Here is a 17,579-nt window from a genome sequence, read left to right on the forward strand (position 1 = left end):
AGCGAGCCAAAACCCGGAGTGACAAACAGAACATCAACTAAGAGGCTGCGAGGCCCCACTCAGAGCTTATTTTATAAAATCCAAATAAAGTCATATTTTATCTACTTCTAAAGGAAAGAGTTGAGAAATATTTCCTTCAAAGATGGTTAGAATTTTTTTTAAATATAGGTGGCTTTGGAATGAAATTTTCAGTTATCTAAGAAAACATCTAAAGTGATTTCACCTGTAGTGAAACGTTGGGCCATTTTCCACTGCTTTCCCAGGCCATAGCAGAGAGCTGGATCAGAAGTGGAGCAGCTGGGACTCGAACCGGTGCCCATATGGGATGCCGGCACTGCAGGCAGCGGCTTTACCCACTACACCATAGTGCTGGCCCCCACCTGATTGTATTTAACAATGAAAGTCAGGTGTTTAGTTGTATCGTGTGTATCTAGTCATGTCTTTGGGCTGTCTAAATGACTATAGGCAGGGACAAAGTAAGACTGACTTGAAGGTTTTTAGAGGAACGGTCTGTGTTGTGGTGCAGTGGGTTAAGCCACCGCTTGCAACACCAGCCCCCTATGTCGGAGTGCCAGCTGGAGTCCCAGCTGCTCCACTGCCAACCCAGCTCCCTGCTAACGCACCTGGGAAAGCCAGGGGTAGATGGCTCAAGTAGTTGGGCGCTGTTACCCATGTGGGACACCTGGATGGAATCCTGGCTCCTGGCTTCTCTAAATCTGTTTTAATAAACCTTAAAAAAAAATCTGCAGAGAGAAGAGACTTGGAGGGGTTGGTGTTCTATAGCCAGAGGGCATTGACAGCAGCCAGAGCAGGGGATGAGGGAAACAAGTGCCTCTCTCTGAAATGTGAATTAAGGAAGAAAAGGGTGTGTGTGTGTGTGTGTGTGTGTGTGTGTGTGTATTGTTGGGTGGATTTCTGGGGCAGAACGTTCCAGAAAAAACACAAAAAGCAGGCACACGAGACAGAACTGTAAAAAGGCGCAGTCATAGGAGGGATTCTGGGAGCCGAGTCTGGTGGGAAAACAGACTGACTGCTTTGTTGGCCAAGGCGACATCCACAAATTGGAGAAGACACTGTGGATTGAACCCTGACAATTACCAAAAAAAAAAAAAAAAAAAAAAAAAGGTAGTGCAGGGAGCTACTGGGGGCATTACGTCAGCCCCACACCAGCTCAGAGCTGATTGGTCTGGGGGGGGCGCCTACTCAGCGTGACCAATGAGAGGCCTCGGCGGCTCCTTCATAAGCACAGGGAGGTGGTGGCGACAATAGGTGCGGCAGCTTTCCCGCCGCCCTCTGCTTGGTGCCGGCGTGGCTCAGGGCTCGAGGTGTCACGCTGCAGGGCTGTAGGTAGGTTCTGCTTCTTGCCTTTAAATCCAGGTCCACTTCATCTCGGTCCTTTGTTCTTGCTTGGTTTGCCTGCTTTAAGACTTATTTGAAAGGCAGCATTACAGAGAGGCAGAGAGCTCTTCCATCATGCTGGTTCACTCCCCAAATGGCCCCAGTGACTGGGGCTGCGCCAGGCCAGAGCCAGGAACTTCTTCCAGGTCTCCCACATGGGTACAGAGGCCCACGCACTTGGGCCATCTTCTACTGCTTTCCCAGGTGCATTAGCAGGGAGCTGGACTGGAAGTGGAGCAGCCGGGACTCAAACCGGCACCTTTGTGGGATGCCAGTACTGCAGGCGGCAGCTTTACCTTGTGCCACAGAGCTGGCCCTGCTTTAGGTTGTTTTTAAATGCTGGTGAGATAACTATATTCTGACTGGTACTCCAAAGCATGGCCTAAACTGTAACTAGCTTGATAGTCTAAAGCTGGAGATGTTAAAACCCAATTCCTGAAGATTCTGCGTGTGTTTTCCGCCCTTTGCTTCTACCGCCCATTGTGTGTCTATGCTGTCTCCAGGTTGAAGCTCTGTTCCTCCTGCAGGTACTGCTCATACACCATTAAGGCTGTGATGGAGCACAGGAGTATACTTGGTTCTCCTCACCACTTATTTCCGTGTTATTTGAAAGGCAGACAGACACAGTGAGCGCCTATCCCTGGTTGACTCCCCAAATGCCTGCAACAGCTGAAGCTGGGCCAGGAGCCCCTGACTCCACCTGGGTCTCTGACGTGGGTGGCAGGGACCCAGGGACTAGAGCCATCGCCTGCTGCTTCCCAGGTGCAGGTCCGCAGGACGCTGGAATTGGGAGCGGAGCTGGGACTGAAGCCCAGGTGCTCCCATATGGGATTTGGGGGGTCTATGGAGGCTGCACCAAATACCCACCCCTCTACCACTACTGACTAATAGGCTGTTGCTGGTATGTACTGGCAGATTCCTTGACCAAACTCCCAACCAGGCTCCCCTGAGCCCTCTTCAACCAGGCCTCCAGCCGACTTGAACAATGCGAAGGGTTCCTAACAACTGTAGGCTGCAGCCTTCATCTGCCTGCTGAGAAGACTCAAGATGGCCAAGCAGGTTCACGGTTACAGCCAACACCTGGAGGAAGGGCCCCCACCTCCCAGCTTCTGGGAGGGCAGGAGCCTGATATCAGTAAGCACCTTAGCTACACGGATGGGTTTCACGTGGCCCGAAAGTCCCCTTGCTGCTGTTCCTAAGACTACACTTGCTTGGATGAACTCGGCCATGTTTACCGTCTTACCCATGCTCTCTTGAGTGCCTGGATTCCAGAACTAAGTTCCAGATCAAGTGAGGACACAGTGACTCCCTCTCTGAATTGTCTATTGATACACTTTGCTCGTTAGGGGAAAATCCCACTTCTGGGGTATCTCTCTCATGGTTAACATAATTCTTAATTGTGTTAGTACGTCAATTACAGCCACTGAAAATGTCTCTTCCTAGCCTGTGGCTCCCCTCCCCACCCCTTATTTTAAAGATTTTTTTTATTTACTGGAAAGTTACACAGAAAGGAGAGGCAGAGAGGTTGGTCTTCCATCTGCTGGTTCACTCCCCAGCTGGCTGCAATGGCTGGAGCTGCGCCGATCCAAAGCCAGGAGCTTCATCTAGGTCTCCCATGCAGGTGCAGGGACCCAAGGACTTGGGCCATCTGCTTTCCCAGGCCATAGCAGAGGGTGGGATCAGAAGTGGAGCAGCCGGGACTCGAACTGGTGCCCATGTGGGATGCCAGCACGGCAGGCGGCAGCTTTACCTGCTACACCACAGTGCCGGCCGCTTGTATACTGTTAATGCTAATGAAGATGCTCAGAACCATCTCGGTCAACTAAGCCAGGAGCAAGGGTGTCTTGTGACCAAACACTGGAGCAGCCAAGAGCTACCGCTTACAGGGCTTGTTTTCAGGGAAGTTCTACCTACTCATGAAGTTCTGGGATGGATGATGTCTATTCAAAGGGTGGTGGATGCATATGCCCACGGAGTTATTGAGGTAACACGAGTTTCTCGTTCAGTTGAGGGTGGAGAATGAACAGTGAGGGGCTCGGGCTTCCTGTGTTAGGTGAGTTAGATGAGGCTGCTGCTCGGACATGGGGTCCTTCAGCCTCAGCTGGGTCCGGCTACTATGGCGCATTCACCGCTAGATGGTCTCGAGCCAACTCGTGTCCAAGTACAAGCACATCTGGTTGGTTTTAACCAGTATCAAAACAGGATTGGACCACTTATTTTTTCAGATGCATTTGAAAGGCCGAGTTAGGGAGAGGTCTTCCATCTGCTGGGTCACTCCCCAAATGTCCGTGAAGGCTGGGCTGTGCCAAGTCAGATCCAGGAGCCTGGAGCTGCTTCTGGGTCTCCCACGTGGGTGGCAGGGGCCCAGGCTTTTGGGCCATCTTCAGCTGTCCTGGGCACTTTAGCAGGGAGCTGGTTCAGAAGTGGAGCAGCTGGGTCTCCATTGGGTGTCTATATGGCATGCAGGCATCACAGGTGGCAGCTTAACCTTCAGTGCCACGATGTCGGCCCCGGGTCATTTTCTTTAAGTAGTGGGCTGTGCTGTTAGTTCCACTTCTTGGCTGCTGATCCCGTGAGGGTGGAAGCTCGCATCCCAATCCTGGGCTCCCAGCTCGGAGCTGACACCCCCGCCCCGCTCACTCACCCTTGGCCCCTGTTATCTGCACTCAGCGGTGACTGGTGCACCCTTGCTCCTTGCTTTGTGTTTGGTTGGTGGTCCAGCAAGATGAGATCCTGTCCCGGGGTCTATCTCACTACCTCTCAACAGCCTGTGCTGTGGCAGAAGCAGATGGGCAGTAGGGGGCTGTGTTTTGCTTTTTTATTTTAAAAGCCATGAGTAGTACCGTGGGATAGGATGGTAATGACAGTAGTCCATCTGCCACCCCCATTCCCACTCCAAGTGGTAGCGGCTTCTGTGTTACTACCTGGTCTCCACATGATGTACACCGTTAAGTCCATGTTTTTTTCCCCTAGGTTTGTCAATTTCCTGCTTTTTCCTGTCCCGAAACAGGATTATCCATTTATTTAGAGATTTTTAAAAATCTATTTGAAATGCAGAGTTGAAGACAAGTCTTCCATCTGCTGGTTCACTCCCCAAATGGCTGCAACAGCCAGGGCTGGTCAGAGTTGGAGCCCGAATCCTGGAACTCTGTCCAGGTCCCTGTGGAGGTGGCAGGAGCCCTAGCACTTGAGCCTCTGTTGCTCTCTGTGGGGAGCAATCCGGACTGGACGGAGTTACTGGAATTAAGACTTATTCTATGCATCTGCTCTCCCACAATATGGCGCTGGGAGAGGAGTAAACAGCTTCCGCACAGCTGCCTCCAGTTCAACTAATAAACTGTAGGACTTGCTCCTGATTGGAGGAGAGCAGCGTACTCGGCGTGTGGGCAGCCGAGTTAGGATTGGCGGAGGAGGACTATAAAGGAGGAGAGAGACGGCATGCACCAGGAACATCTATGGGGAACATCTGAAGGAACACCTGTGCAGCCCCCCAGAGAGCCGGCCGGCGGTGTGCCGCTCCCCTGCGGAAGTGGGGAATGTGGCCAGGGGAAACTGCCCTTCCACGGAGGTGGAAGGGATAGTAGCCAACCCGGGAGGAACCAGCAGCAAACCCGGGGAGGGCCGAGCAGACGAAAGAACAGCGCAGGGTCCTGTGTCGTTCCCCCATGAAGACGGGGAGCGACATAATGGTGCCGTGACTCGGATATGAAGCCTAGGCAGGGTCCTGTGTCGTTCCTCCACGAAGAGGGGGAGCGACATAATGGTGCCGTGACTCGGATAGGAAACTTAGGAGGGAAGAAATGACTCGGATAGGAAACCTAGGACGGATAGCAAACTTAGGAGGGAAGAAACGGGAAGAAGCAGGAAAATACCAGAGAGAGAGACTAGCAAACAGCCTAGGGAAAAGCCGGACGAAAAGAGGTGCTGGAGGAAGCTGTTGAAAGCCTAGGCATAGACTCAGATACGGACTACGGAGGGGAAGCTGGGAGAAATCTCTAAGGTCGAAAGCGAAAGTGAAACCTAGAACAAACAGACTCGGACGCGGACTGTGGGGAGAGGCCAGGAGAAATGAGGGAGGAATATTGTTGGAAGAAAACTTAGGGAAACATACCGGGTAGAGAAAAGTGTTAGGGAAATTGAAGCCGCGGGGGGCAGGCCGAGGCGGATACGAAAGCCACTTTGGGATTCTCAAGTTAGCCCGGGAATAGGGGGCGAAAAGTTGAAACCAGAAGCTGAAACGTGCCAGATTGGGATCCGTCTGATTAGCCCGGGGAGCAAAGGACAGGAAGCCAAATCGTGGGGCAGAGACGTAAGCTGGGTTGAATTCGCCAGGCTAGCCCGGGGAACTTAGATTGAATGCTATTGGCGGACACGTAAGCTACGCTGTGTTACTCGCGGAAGCCGCCGCGTGCAGAGAGAGAGCACGGGGCGTGAATAGATAGGGAACGGGGCTGGCGCGAGGCCGTGGTGCAGACGCGAAGGGCGTGGAGACCGCGGAGACCGCGAAGCCAAGCCGCCGAGAAGTAGCCTCGGGGCGGGCAGCGGGAAGCCGCAGGGATAAGAGAAACAGAAGTTTTAGAAGTAAAGTGAGAGAAATAGGAATGCTGGAAGATAGAAGTGGAATGGGAGAAATAGGAATGCCCGGAGATAGAGAAATAGAGAAATAGAAAGGCCTCCCCTCAACATGGTAATTAGAAGGCTTGGATTCGGTCTGCCCGATTAGTGAGGCGATGAGCACCTGGGCGGCTAGCAGCTTATGCGCCGCAGGTCACCGAAGACAGGCACGAATTAACATCAGTAAGGCCTCCCCACAAAAAGGCAATGAGAAGGCTTGGATTCGGTTTGCCTGATAGGGCTTGTAAGCCCCTGCAGGCTCGACCAGAGCATGCGCTGCAGGGCACCGAACACAGGCACGCATCAGCGCCTAAAAACCTCCTCACAACATGGCGAAGAGAGGACCCGGATTCGGTTTGCCTGATTGATAGGACTTGTAAGAGCCTGTGGCAACTCTAGCAAGTAGAGCAGAGTGTGTGCCGCGGGACACCGAAGACAGGCGCGTATCAACGCCAAAAATAAAAAGAAAGGGGGATCTGTGGGGAGCAATCCGGACTGGACTGAGTTACTGGAATTAAGACTTATTCTATGCATCTGCTCCCCCACAATATGGCGCTGGGAGAGGAGTAAACAGCTTCCGCACAGCTGCCTCCAGTTCAACTAATAAACTGTAGGACTTGCTCCTGATTGGAGGAGAGCAGCGTACTCGGCGTGTGGGCAGCCGAGTTAGGATTGGCGGAGGAGGACTATAAAGGAGGAGAGAGACGGCATGCACCAGGAACATCTATGGGGAACATCTGAAGGAACACCTGTGCAGCCCCCCAGAGAGCCGGCCGGCGGTGTGCCGCTCCCCTGCGGAAGTGGGGAATGTGGCCAGGGGAAACTGCCCTTCCACGGAGGTGGAAGGGATAGTAGCCAACCCGGGAGGAACCAGCAGCAAACCCGGGGAGGGCCGAGCAGACGAAAGAACAGCGCAGGGTCCTGTGTCATTCCCCCATGAAGACGGGGAGCGACATAATGGTGCCGTGACTCGGATATGAAGCCTAGGCAGGGTCCTGTGTCGTTCCTCCACGAAGAGGGGGAGCGACACTCTCCTGGGCACAGGAACAGGGAGCTGGATGGGAAGTGGAGCAGCCAGGACTCAAGCCGGTACCCATATGGGACACTAGTGTCGCAGGCCACAGCTTAACCCACTATGCCGGTCCCTGGGATTATCCATTTTACCTCTTCATTGACACACCGTTCCTCTTACCCTCATATCAGTCCTTTAAGTTGACTAACAGCCACAGTATTTTTCTGACTGTTTACCATTTGCCTGTCTAAACATCCATTGTCGCTCCCCCTCTTCGTGGAGGAACGACACAGGACCCTGCGCTGTTCTTTCGTCTGCTCGGCCCTCCCCGGGTTTGCTGCTGGTTCTACCCGGGTTGGCTACTATCCCTTCCACCTCCGTGGAAGGGCAGTTCCCCCTGGCCACATTCCCCACTTCCGCAGGGGAGCGGCACACCGCCGGCCGGCTTTCTCGGGGGGCTGCACAGGTGTTCCCTCAGATGTTCCCCTTAGATGTTCCTGGTGCATGCCGTCTCTCTCCTCCTTTATAGTCCTCCTCCGCCAATCCTAACTCGGCTGCCCACACGCCGAGTACGCTGCTCTCCTCCAATCAGGAGCAAGTCCTACAGTTTATTAGCTGAACTGGAGGCAGCTGTGTAGAAGCTGTTTTCTTCTCTCCCAGCGCCATATTGTGGGGGAGCAGATGCATAGAATAAGTCTTAATTCCAGTAACCTAGTCCAGTCCGGATTGCTCCCCACAATCCATCAACATAGAAGGAAGATATTTTGGTCTCCATCCCTGCCTCCTGGCCAGAACCCCTGGAGCCCTTGTGGTTTCCTAAGTGATGAGGGCATAGGAGCACCTGTTAAATTTTTATTACCCATCCACCCCCCCCCGCCCCATTGCTGAGGTCACTCAGTAAGGTGAATAGAACCCTTTATTGGCAATAAGCCTCTTTAACCACACCTCAGTCTAGCCTGGTGTGGCCACTGGGAAAGCTGTTGCCAGAGCAACCAGCTACAGGACTAGAGCTCCACCCCCTGACCTCCCGGGGAGCAGGGTGAGGCTGGAAGTGGAGTTTAGTTGCCTGTGGCCAGTGATTCACTCAACTGTGCACATGGAATGTGACCTGAGGGCACTGGGTCTGGAGCACTCCGAGGTGGGGAACGAGCTGGCGGCAGCTTAGCCCACTGCACCGCAAGGCGGCCCCAGCCACGAGGGTGTGCACCTTAGCTCCTTAGCTCCGTGCATTTAAGGCCAGGCAGTGGGAAGGCAGTGCCTAAGCAGTTGCAGATAGCGCTGTAGAGTGTAGCCTTTGTGCCTGGCTGTTCGCTGTGAGAAATCTCCCAAATCGATGCACTTAGGCTCCTGGTCTGTCACCTGGCAGACTCCTGGGCTGAGGGCCATTGTGCTGAGAGGCTTGGATTCCTGGCTGGGAAAGGAAGCTGGGCCTCGCCCATCAGTCCACTTTCCTGGGGCCATGCCTGGGCCACCTGCCTGGTTTGATTCTTGGTGGCTTCCCTGTCCTCTTACAAGCTGAGCTCTGAGCTACGGTCTGCACCTTCTCTCTGGCTCCTGAACCTGTGCATGTGCTGATGGGAATTCCCTGGGGGGGGGTTGGGAGGGGACACAAGCTCTCTCCACTTAGACCTGTTAAGGAACAGCGGATATGCTGAAATGCCTGTCTTCCTGCCAGCCCCCAAGTGTCCAGGACTGGAAGAAGCCCCTGTGGCTTCTCTTGGGCGGAAAGGGAGCTGTGGGTCTCTGCTCGAGGCATGAGCAGCAGTGGGTGGTGAGGATGTTTCTGTCAGCGGGCTGAGGCCTGGGCTGCCCTTGGGTGACATGGGAAGAGGCTGAGTGGTGTGGGATTGCTTGAGGGTTCCCCCGTCTTGTTCTCGGGTTGGTGGAGATGCACAGACCAGTCCTCCTCTCGGTGTCTTGTATCTTGCAGTGTGGAGCGTGCTGAGTGCTGAGGACTCAACTGTGTCCTATCCCTGGAGAGCTCCCTCTTCCTGACCCTGCCCTCGATGAGGGCTGCTCGAAGATGGACAGTGATGGCACAGGCCTGGCCCTCTCCTTGCCTCCAGCTGGGATCATCGAGTAGCCATGGCTTGGGAGTTGTGGTCCCGCTGCTCACCCCAGGTAAGGCCAGAGAAGAGGGGAGGTGCGGGCAGAGGCGCAGTTGGGAGTCACCCCAGGGTGGGAGCCTCCGTGGATGTGCACCTGTTGGGTGTAGGTCAGGTCTGCCTGAGGTGGGCAGGAGTGGGGACGGCCCTCTGACAAAGGGCTGCATGGGAGAAGGGACGAGAGGCCTGCAGAGAAGCATTGTGTGGACAAACCCCAGTGCCTGGAGTGGCAGGTGGGGTGGGGCAGCTGGTGGCCTGTGGAGGGACAGGGACCAAAGGCCTGCTGCATCCCAGGGCTGCGGCTGCTTGAAGGAGCCTATATCTTTGCCCATCTTCACAGAAGGCCAAAGCTGAGGGTGCTGGGCTTTACCTAGCAGGGAGATGCACTGGGAAACCTCACATCCCTTTCTTGTCTCACACACACACTGGCCAAGGCCCAGCTGGCCTCGCTCCTGGCTAAGGCCCAGCGGCCTGGCTAGCAGTACATAATCCAAGGCCGGAGCCTCCATGGGTCCCAGAGCTGGGGGACTCTTGCCTTGCTCTCGTCTTCCAAGGCAGAGTGAGATGGTCTCCTGCTCTGACAGGAAGTTGCCACTTCCTGTCCTGTCTCCTCCATGCCCAGGGAGGGTCTCCATGCCTCCAGGGCAGGAAGCTGCTCACTCATGGAGTGCTGTGCCCCATGTGGTGAAGATCCTGGGGAAAGGGGAGCCGATGTTGGCAGCCACAGGCTGCAGGGTCAGCCAGACCCGACCTGGCTCCTTCCCCCTCCCCCACCCCAGCAGGAGCAAACCTGCTCACACCACGGTGCATCTCCAGGAACTCCTGTGGCCTTCTTCTCCTGGTTTGATAAGCTGGACTACCTCCGTAAGCTTTGCTGTCTCTTGGGCCAGCCACACAGCTGCCAGGTGAGCACGTGGGAGGGTTGTTTGAATACGAAATGGCCTGTGTAGTAGACTCCCAGGGGTCCCTTCGTAGGATCCCAAGCTGGGTGGCTGAAAACATGGTAATGTATTCCCTTGTGAGTGAAGGCTGGACGTCGGAAGTCAAGGTTTGGACGTGGCCGTGCTCCCCCCAAAAGCTCCGGGGGAGGAGTTGTTGCTTGATGTTCTACCTCCTGCTGCTTGCTGGTGATCCTTTGTGCTCCTTGGCACGTCAGGGCAGTCTGCCTCTGCACATGGCTTCTTCCCCTGTGTGTCTGTGTCTCTAAGGGACCACAGTCAACAGACTAGGAGCCCACCCTCTAGTCTAACCTCACCTTGACCTGATCACATCTGCCAAGACCCTATTTCCATTCAAAGACTCCTGTTGGACATGCACTTGGGGGTGGGTGGTGACACTGCCCAATCCAGGACAGCCAGGGAACCCTATGAGCAGAGCTCTGGAGTTGGAAACCAGAGCTGGGAATCAAACTCTAGCACAGCATTTGTGCAGTGCTGCTGTCTTCACGGCTAGGCTAGGCACCCCTCTCCCAGCTGATCTGTGTCACAAATGGTGAGCTTGTGGAAACTCCAGTAGGCCTTCTGCTCAACTAGGAAGCTAGCGGTTGGGGGAAAAGGGGTGCAAAGAGGGGGTGGAGCATCTTCCCAAACTCGTCACCTAGGAACAGATCAGCCCTAGCGTGCAGAGATCTTTCCAAAGCTTGACCTCCATAGCTTCCGTGGCAGAAGTGAGGCTCACGTGGGTAGCAGTGGCCCAGTAATGTGTGTACCATCCATGGTAGGTATGGGAGAGCACCTGACTCTGAAGTCCTCTCGAAGTGAGGAGATGGTCTCCTATGGTCGTCTTAGGGTGTGGGGGGGCAATGGAGCTGTACCAAGCTAAGAGCTCTGGCCTCAGCTCCCTGGGAATAACTACTTGTGTTGTCTTAGTGACATGCAGAGACCACTGGAGACCTGAAGATGTGGACTTCTGGGCACCGATATTACCCATCTGTCCTACAGACTTCACACTGCCCACCTGCAGAACGTGGGTGTGGGCAGCAACAGCCTGCTCCACGTGATGCCTGTGCCCTGGAGACTGCTGGGTGGGGGTGGTCTTGAGCTCCTGCTGCCACCTGAGTTCCTGCTGCCAGCCCTGTGCTAGTGCTCCCACCCCGGGGTGGTCATCTCCCACGACCTCCTAAACTGCCCCTCCTACAGATAAGACGGTGTGTGGCAATGCTCGAGCTGAAGAATGTTGAAGTATCCTATCCTAGTTGAATGCTCTGGATATGTGGATGACCACCCTGGATTAACGCTGCTTTAGAAGCCAAACTATGGCTAAGCTAAGCTGGACAGCATTGGATCAGATGGGGGAGGGGAGACCCACAAACTGCGTAGCGCTGAGGGCTGAAAGCCGTGCAGAGCTCCACTGTGCAATAGTGCGCGCACAGCCAGCCAGCGGAAGTGCCGTGGTTCAGTGTCCTTACTTGCACGTCGCTGGCCGAGACTCCGGCTCCTTGTTGCAGGAGGTGTTCTGGCACGATGGGAGAGGCAGGGCCCAGCTGATCTGACTTATAAAGAATATTTTAACTTTCAAAATAAAGGATGATCTCAAGCTCGTCTCTGTCTTACAACATCAACTGTACTCGGGTCTCAGGGATTTGAGGCTTCAACTTGAACTTAGATGTTCCTCTGCTGTGTCCTAGACTGTTCTAGATGCCTGGTATGAGGACAAATGAGACACTTCAAATAAAAAGTCTTTAAGGAAGGATTTTTTAAAAAAGGGTTAGAGAGGTAGAGTCAGAGAGAGGTCTTCCATCCACTGGCTCACTCTCCAATGACTGCAATGGCCTGAGCTGAGCTGATCTGAAGCCAGGAGCTTCTTCTGGGTCTCCCAGGTGGATGTAGGGATTCAAAGACTTGGCATCTTCTACTATTTTCCCAGGACATCAGAGAGCTGGATTGGAAATGGAACAGCCGGGACTTGAACCGGTGCCCATATGGAATGTTAATGCTGCAAGCCAGGGCTTTAACCCACTGCACCACAGCGCCGGCCCCAAATGAGACTTTTTGTGAAGGATCTCTAGATACAGGTGTCCCTCTGGTCTGTTTTTCATTTTTTTTCCCTGCAGTTTTCCTACTTGTTTGGGTGGGTGGGCACGCAAAAATGGTTGACTTAATCTCGCTAAACTTAAGTTCCTCACTTGTAAAACTGAGGTATTTTTAAGATTTATTTTAGGGGCCAGCGTTTTGGTGCAGTGGGTTAACACCCTGGCCCAAAGTGCTGGCATCCCATATGGGTACCGGTTCTGGTCCTGGCTACTCCTCTTCCGATCCAGCTCTGCTATGGCCTGGGATAGCAGCAGAAGATGGCCCAAGTTCTTGGGCCCCTGCACCCACATGGGAGACCTGGAAGAGGCTCCTGGCTTTGGATCAGTGGACATCTGGGGAGTGAACCAGTGGATGGAAGACCTCTCTACCTCTTTTTGTAACTGTCTTTCAAATAAGTTTTTTACAGAGAGAAGTGGAGACAGAGGTCTTCCATCTGCTGGCTCACTCTCCAGATGGCCACAACAGCCAGAGCTGTGCTGTTCTGGGTGCCAGGAGTGTCTTCTGGGTCTCCCACAAGGGTGCAGGGGCCCAAGGACTTGGGCCATCTTCTGTTTTCCCAGACCACAGCAGAGAGCTGGATCGGAAGAGGAGCAGCTGGGACTAGAACTGGCACCCATATGGGATGGATGCTGGCGCTTCAGGCTGGGGCATTAACCCACTGCACCACAGTGCCAGCCCTGTCCCCCCCCCCCCTTTTTTTTGAAAGCTGTCAGCATAGTGTGTTTACTTATGCAGAAGGTGTTTGAGGCTCTGCCCTTCCCTGGGCTGAGTGCTGGGGGCAGGGGTGGAAAAGACACACGTGGTTCTCATGTTTCTAGGAACTTGTACTGAGATGGGTGACTCGGGCGATCGGCAAGTTACATCAAGAAGCAGGACAACTTCAGACAAGAGGCACGGGGACAGGATGCAGTGGAAGGTCACTGGGGTGAAGGGGGGGTAGCATCGTATGCGTGGGTGGCCCGGGAACGGTGCCTGAACACTGAGGCCGGGAGTCACAGGACATGGAACAGGAGCCTAAGCAGAGGAAATGCAGGTACGGAAGCCTGAACGGGCTGATGAGGCTGGAGGTTAAAACAGGAATAGGTTAAGCAGTCGGCTGAGGGAGCCACAGTGAATGGATCACTTAGTGAACATGGGTATGTTTGTGATCATGTTATCAAAAGGAACCACTTCCACTGGTGCCGTGGTACGAAGGTATCCCCCAAACTCAGTGCGTCGATCACCAATGTGAAGCATTTTAAGAGGGGCTGCCTTGGGGGCCGGCGCTGTGTTGGAGGCTTCAGCTGTTGTCTATAGAGCCAACATCATATATGGATGCCAGTTTGAGTCCTGGTTGCTCCACTTCCAATCCAGCTCCCTGTCAATGTGCCTGGGGAAAGCAGTGGAAGGTGGCCCAAGCGTGTGGGCCCCTGAACCCATGTGGGAGACCTGGAGGAAGCTCCTGGCTTCAGTCTGGACCAGCTCTGACTGTAGTGGCCACTTGGGGAGTGAACCAGTGGATGGAGGACCTCTGTTTCTTCCCTCTCCATGTAACTCTGATTTTCAAGTTTTTTTTTTTTCCCCCAAAGAGGGGCTGCCTTTAGGAGAGGATCAAATCATGAAGGAAGAACACTCATGAACGGGACTGATGACCTTATAAAAGGACCACAGGGTCCCATCTGGGCCCTTCTGCCATGTGGGGACGTGTTGGTTTCCTCTGGGGCACACGGCAAGGTGCCATCTTGGAATCAGACTCTTCAAAGACAGCATCTCCTGGTGCCTAGACTGGGCTCCCCAGCCCCCAGAACTCAGATTTCTGTTACGGATCATCCTTCTAAAGGCTTTTGTTACAGCAGCAGGTGTAGATTAAGTTGGCTGATGCTACGGTACGAATTCCGCTATGTCTTGGGCTCTCCAAGTCGATGGCTTAGTGAAGCCCTACCCAACAGGTGAGGACATGGAGAAATAGAACCCAGGAAGCCACGGAAGTGGAGCAAGTTTGGTCCACTTATGTGAGTTTTCTGTGACTTCCATTGGGTGTCTGGTTTATTTTACTTAAAATACTATCCTCTATTGGGGCCGGTGCTGTGGCATAGCGGGTAAAGCTGCCACCTGCAGTGCCAGCATCCCATATGGATGCTGGTTCGAGTCTTGGCTGCTCCACTTCTGAGCCAGCTCTCTGCTGTGGTCTGGGAAAGCAGGATAAGATGGCCCAAGTCCTTGGGCCCCTGCACCCATATAGGGGACCTGGAAGAGGCTCTTGGCTTTGGATCAGCGCAGCTCCAGCTGTTACAGCCATCTAGAGACTGAACCAGTGGATAAAAGACCTCTCTTGCCTCTGCCTCTCTGTAACTGCCTTTCAAATAAATCTTTAATATGATCGTCTGGGTTCATTCATGTCACAAATAACAGGATCCCCCTTTAAAGGCTGATTATTGCACTTTGAGTCTAAACCACATTTTCTGTTTCCATTTGCCCACTGATGGGCATCTGGGTTGTTTGCAAGACACTGAACAAAACTGCACAGGGCAGGGTGGGCATCTTCACAACACCATCCACAATGCCCTCGAGTGTCAACCCAGAGTTTTGACTGCTGTATTTTTTTTTAACTTTTATTTAATGAATATAAATTTCCAAAGTACAGCTTATGGATTACAATGGCTTCCCCCCATAACGTCCCTCCCACCCGCAACCCTCCCCTCTCCCACTCCCTCTCCCCTTCCATTCACATCAAGATTCATTTTTGATTCTCTTAATATACAGAAGATCAGTTTAGGATACATTAAGTAAAGATTTCAACAGTTTGCTCCCACACAGAAACATAAAGTGAAAAATAATAGATGATTTTTTAAATGATGATGAAATCAGATCAGACGTATTGTCATGTTTAATCCCAGTGAGAGTCAAGTTGGGAATTGATATTTTTTTTTTTTACAGAAGATTAGTTTAGTATACATTAAAGATTTCAACAGTTTGCACCCCCATAGAAACACAAAGTGAAAAATACTGTTTGAGTACTCGTTATAGCCTTAAATCTCAATGTACAACACATTAAGGACAGAGATCCTACATGAGGAGTAAGTGCACAGTGACTCCTGTTGTTGACTTTACAAATTGACACTCCTGTTTATGGCATCAGTAATCTCCCTATGCTTCAGTCATGAGTTTCCAGTGCTATGGAAGCCTTTTGAGTTCTCCGACTCTTATCTTGTTTAGACAAGGTCATAGTCAAAGTGGAGGTTCTCTCCTCCCTTCAGAGAAAGGTACCTCCTTCTTTGAAGACTTGTTCTTTCCACTGGGATCTCACTCACAGAGATCTTTCATTTAGGTCCTTTTTTTTTGCCAGAGTGTCTTGGCTTTCCATGCCTGAAATACTCTCATGGGCTTTTCAGCCGGATCCGAATGCCTTTAGGGCTGATTCTGAGGCCAGAGTGCTGTTTAGGACATCTGCCATTCTATGTGTCTGCTGTGTATCTCGCTTCCCATGTTGGATCACTCTCCCCTTTATTTATTCTATCGGTTAGTATTAGCAGGTACTAGACTTGTTTATATGCTCCCTTTGACTCTTAGTCCTTTCATTATGATCAATTGTGAACTGAAATTGATCACTTGGACTAGTGAGATGGCATTGGTACATGCCACCTTGATGGGATTGAATTGGAGTCCCCTGGTATGTTTCTAACTCTACCATTTGGGGCAAGTCAGCTTGAGCATGCCCCAAATTGTACATCTCTTCCCTCTCTTATTCCCACTCTTATGTTTAACAGCGATGACATTTCAGTTAAATTTCAACACTTAAGAATAACTGTATTAATTACAGAATTAAACCAGTAGTATTAAGTAGAACAGACAAAATATTAAGAGGGATAATGTATTAAGTTGTTCATTAACAGTCAGGGCTATGCTGATCCAGTCACCGTTTCTCATAGTGTCCATTGCACTTCAACAGGTTTCCTTTTTGGTGTTCAGTCAGTTGTCACTGATCAGGGAGAACATATGGTGTTTGTCCCTTTGGGACTGGCTTATTTCACTCAGCATGATGTGTTCCAGATTCCTCCATATTGTTGCAAATGACTGGATTTCATTGTTTCTTACTGTGGTATAGTATTCTAAAGAGTACATATCCCATAATTTCTTTATCCAGTCTACCGTTGATGGGCATTTAGGTTGGTTCCAGCTCTTGGCTATTGTGAATTGTGCTGCAATAAACATTAGGGTGCAGACCGCTTTTTTGTTTGCCAATTAAATTCCTTTGGGTAAATTCCAAGGAGTGGGATGGCTGGCTCGAACGGTAGGGTTATCTTCAGGTTTCTGAGGAATCTCCAGACTGACTTCCATAGTGGCTTGACCAGTTTGCATTCCCACCAACAGTGGGTTAGTGTCCCTTTTTCCCCACATCCTCGCCAGCATTTGTTGTTGGTAGATTTCTGTATGTCAGCCATTCTAACCGGGGTGAGGTGAAACCTCATTGTGGTTTTGATTTACATTTCCCTGATTGCTAGTGATCTTGAACATTTTTTCATGTGCCTGTTGGCCATTTGGATTTCCTTTTTTGAAAAATGTCTATTGAGGTCCTTGGCCCATCTCTTAAGTGTTTTTTTTTTTTTTGTGGAGTTTCTTGATCTCTTTGTAGATTCTGGTTATTAACCCTTTATCTGTTGCATAGTTTGCAAATATTTTTTCCCATTCTGTCGGTTGTCTCTTCACTCTCCTGTTTCTCTTGCAGTACAGAAACTTCTCAATTTGATGCAATCCCAATAGTTGATTTTGGCTTTGACTGCCTGTGCCTCCCGGGTCTTTTCCAGAAACTCTTTGCCTGTGCCAAATATTGAAGGGTTTCTCCAATGTTCTCTAATAACTTGATGGTGTCAGGTCGTAGATTTAGGTCTTTAATCCATGTTGAGTGGATTTTTGTGTAAGGTGTAAGGTAGGGGTCTTGCTTCATGCTTCTGCACGTGGAAATCCAGTTTTCCCAGCACCATTTATTGAATAGACTGTCCTTGCTCCAGGAATTGGTTTTAGATCCTTGATCAAATATAAGTTGGCTGTAGATGTTTGGGTTGATTTCTGGTGTTTCAATTCTGTTCCATTGGTCTATCCATCTGTTTCTGTACCAGTACCATGCTGTTTTGATTACAACTGCCCTGTAGTATGTCCTGAAATCTGGTATTGTGATGCCTCCGGCTTTGTTTTTGTTGTACAAGATTGCTTTAGCTATTTGAGGCCTCTTTTGCCTCCATATGAATTTCAGCATCATATTTTCTAGATCTGAGAAGAATGTCTTTGGTATCCTGATTGGAATTGCATTGAATCTATAAATTGCTTTTGGGAGAATGGACATTTTGATGATGTTGATTCTTCCAATCCATGAGCATGGAAGATTTTTCTTTTTTGGTATCCTCTTCTATTTCTTTCTTTAAGGTTTTGTAATTCTCATCG

General features: G+C 51.5%; 1 long non-coding RNA gene across 11 annotated transcripts in view; it reads left to right on the plus strand.

Moving 5' to 3' along the window:
* The first annotated feature begins 1,192 nt into the window (after positions 1-1,192).
* The window catches only part of LOC149119914 (uncharacterized), a 168,681-nt gene continuing 152,294 nt past the window's right edge, over positions 1,193-17,579 (plus strand). For 7 of the 11 annotated variants that reach the window (XR_016227413.1, XR_016227412.1, XR_016227408.1 and 4 more), the window contains exon 1: positions 1,220-1,347. This is a non-coding gene — a long non-coding RNA (uncharacterized LOC149119914). Of the gene's footprint in view, positions 1,348-8,954; positions 9,146-9,908; positions 10,035-10,997; positions 11,669-13,729; positions 13,955-17,579 lie in introns of those variants that run through there. The other 4 variants (XR_016227416.1, XR_016227409.1, XR_016227420.1 and 1 more) reach the window with 4 other exon arrangements.

This window comes from Oryctolagus cuniculus, chromosome 21 (assembly GCF_051225735.1).
Source record: "Oryctolagus cuniculus isolate XC-2025 breed Fujian yellow rabbit chromosome 21, ASM5122573v1, whole genome shotgun sequence".
Lineage (NCBI taxonomy): Eukaryota > Metazoa > Chordata > Mammalia > Lagomorpha > Leporidae > Oryctolagus > Oryctolagus cuniculus.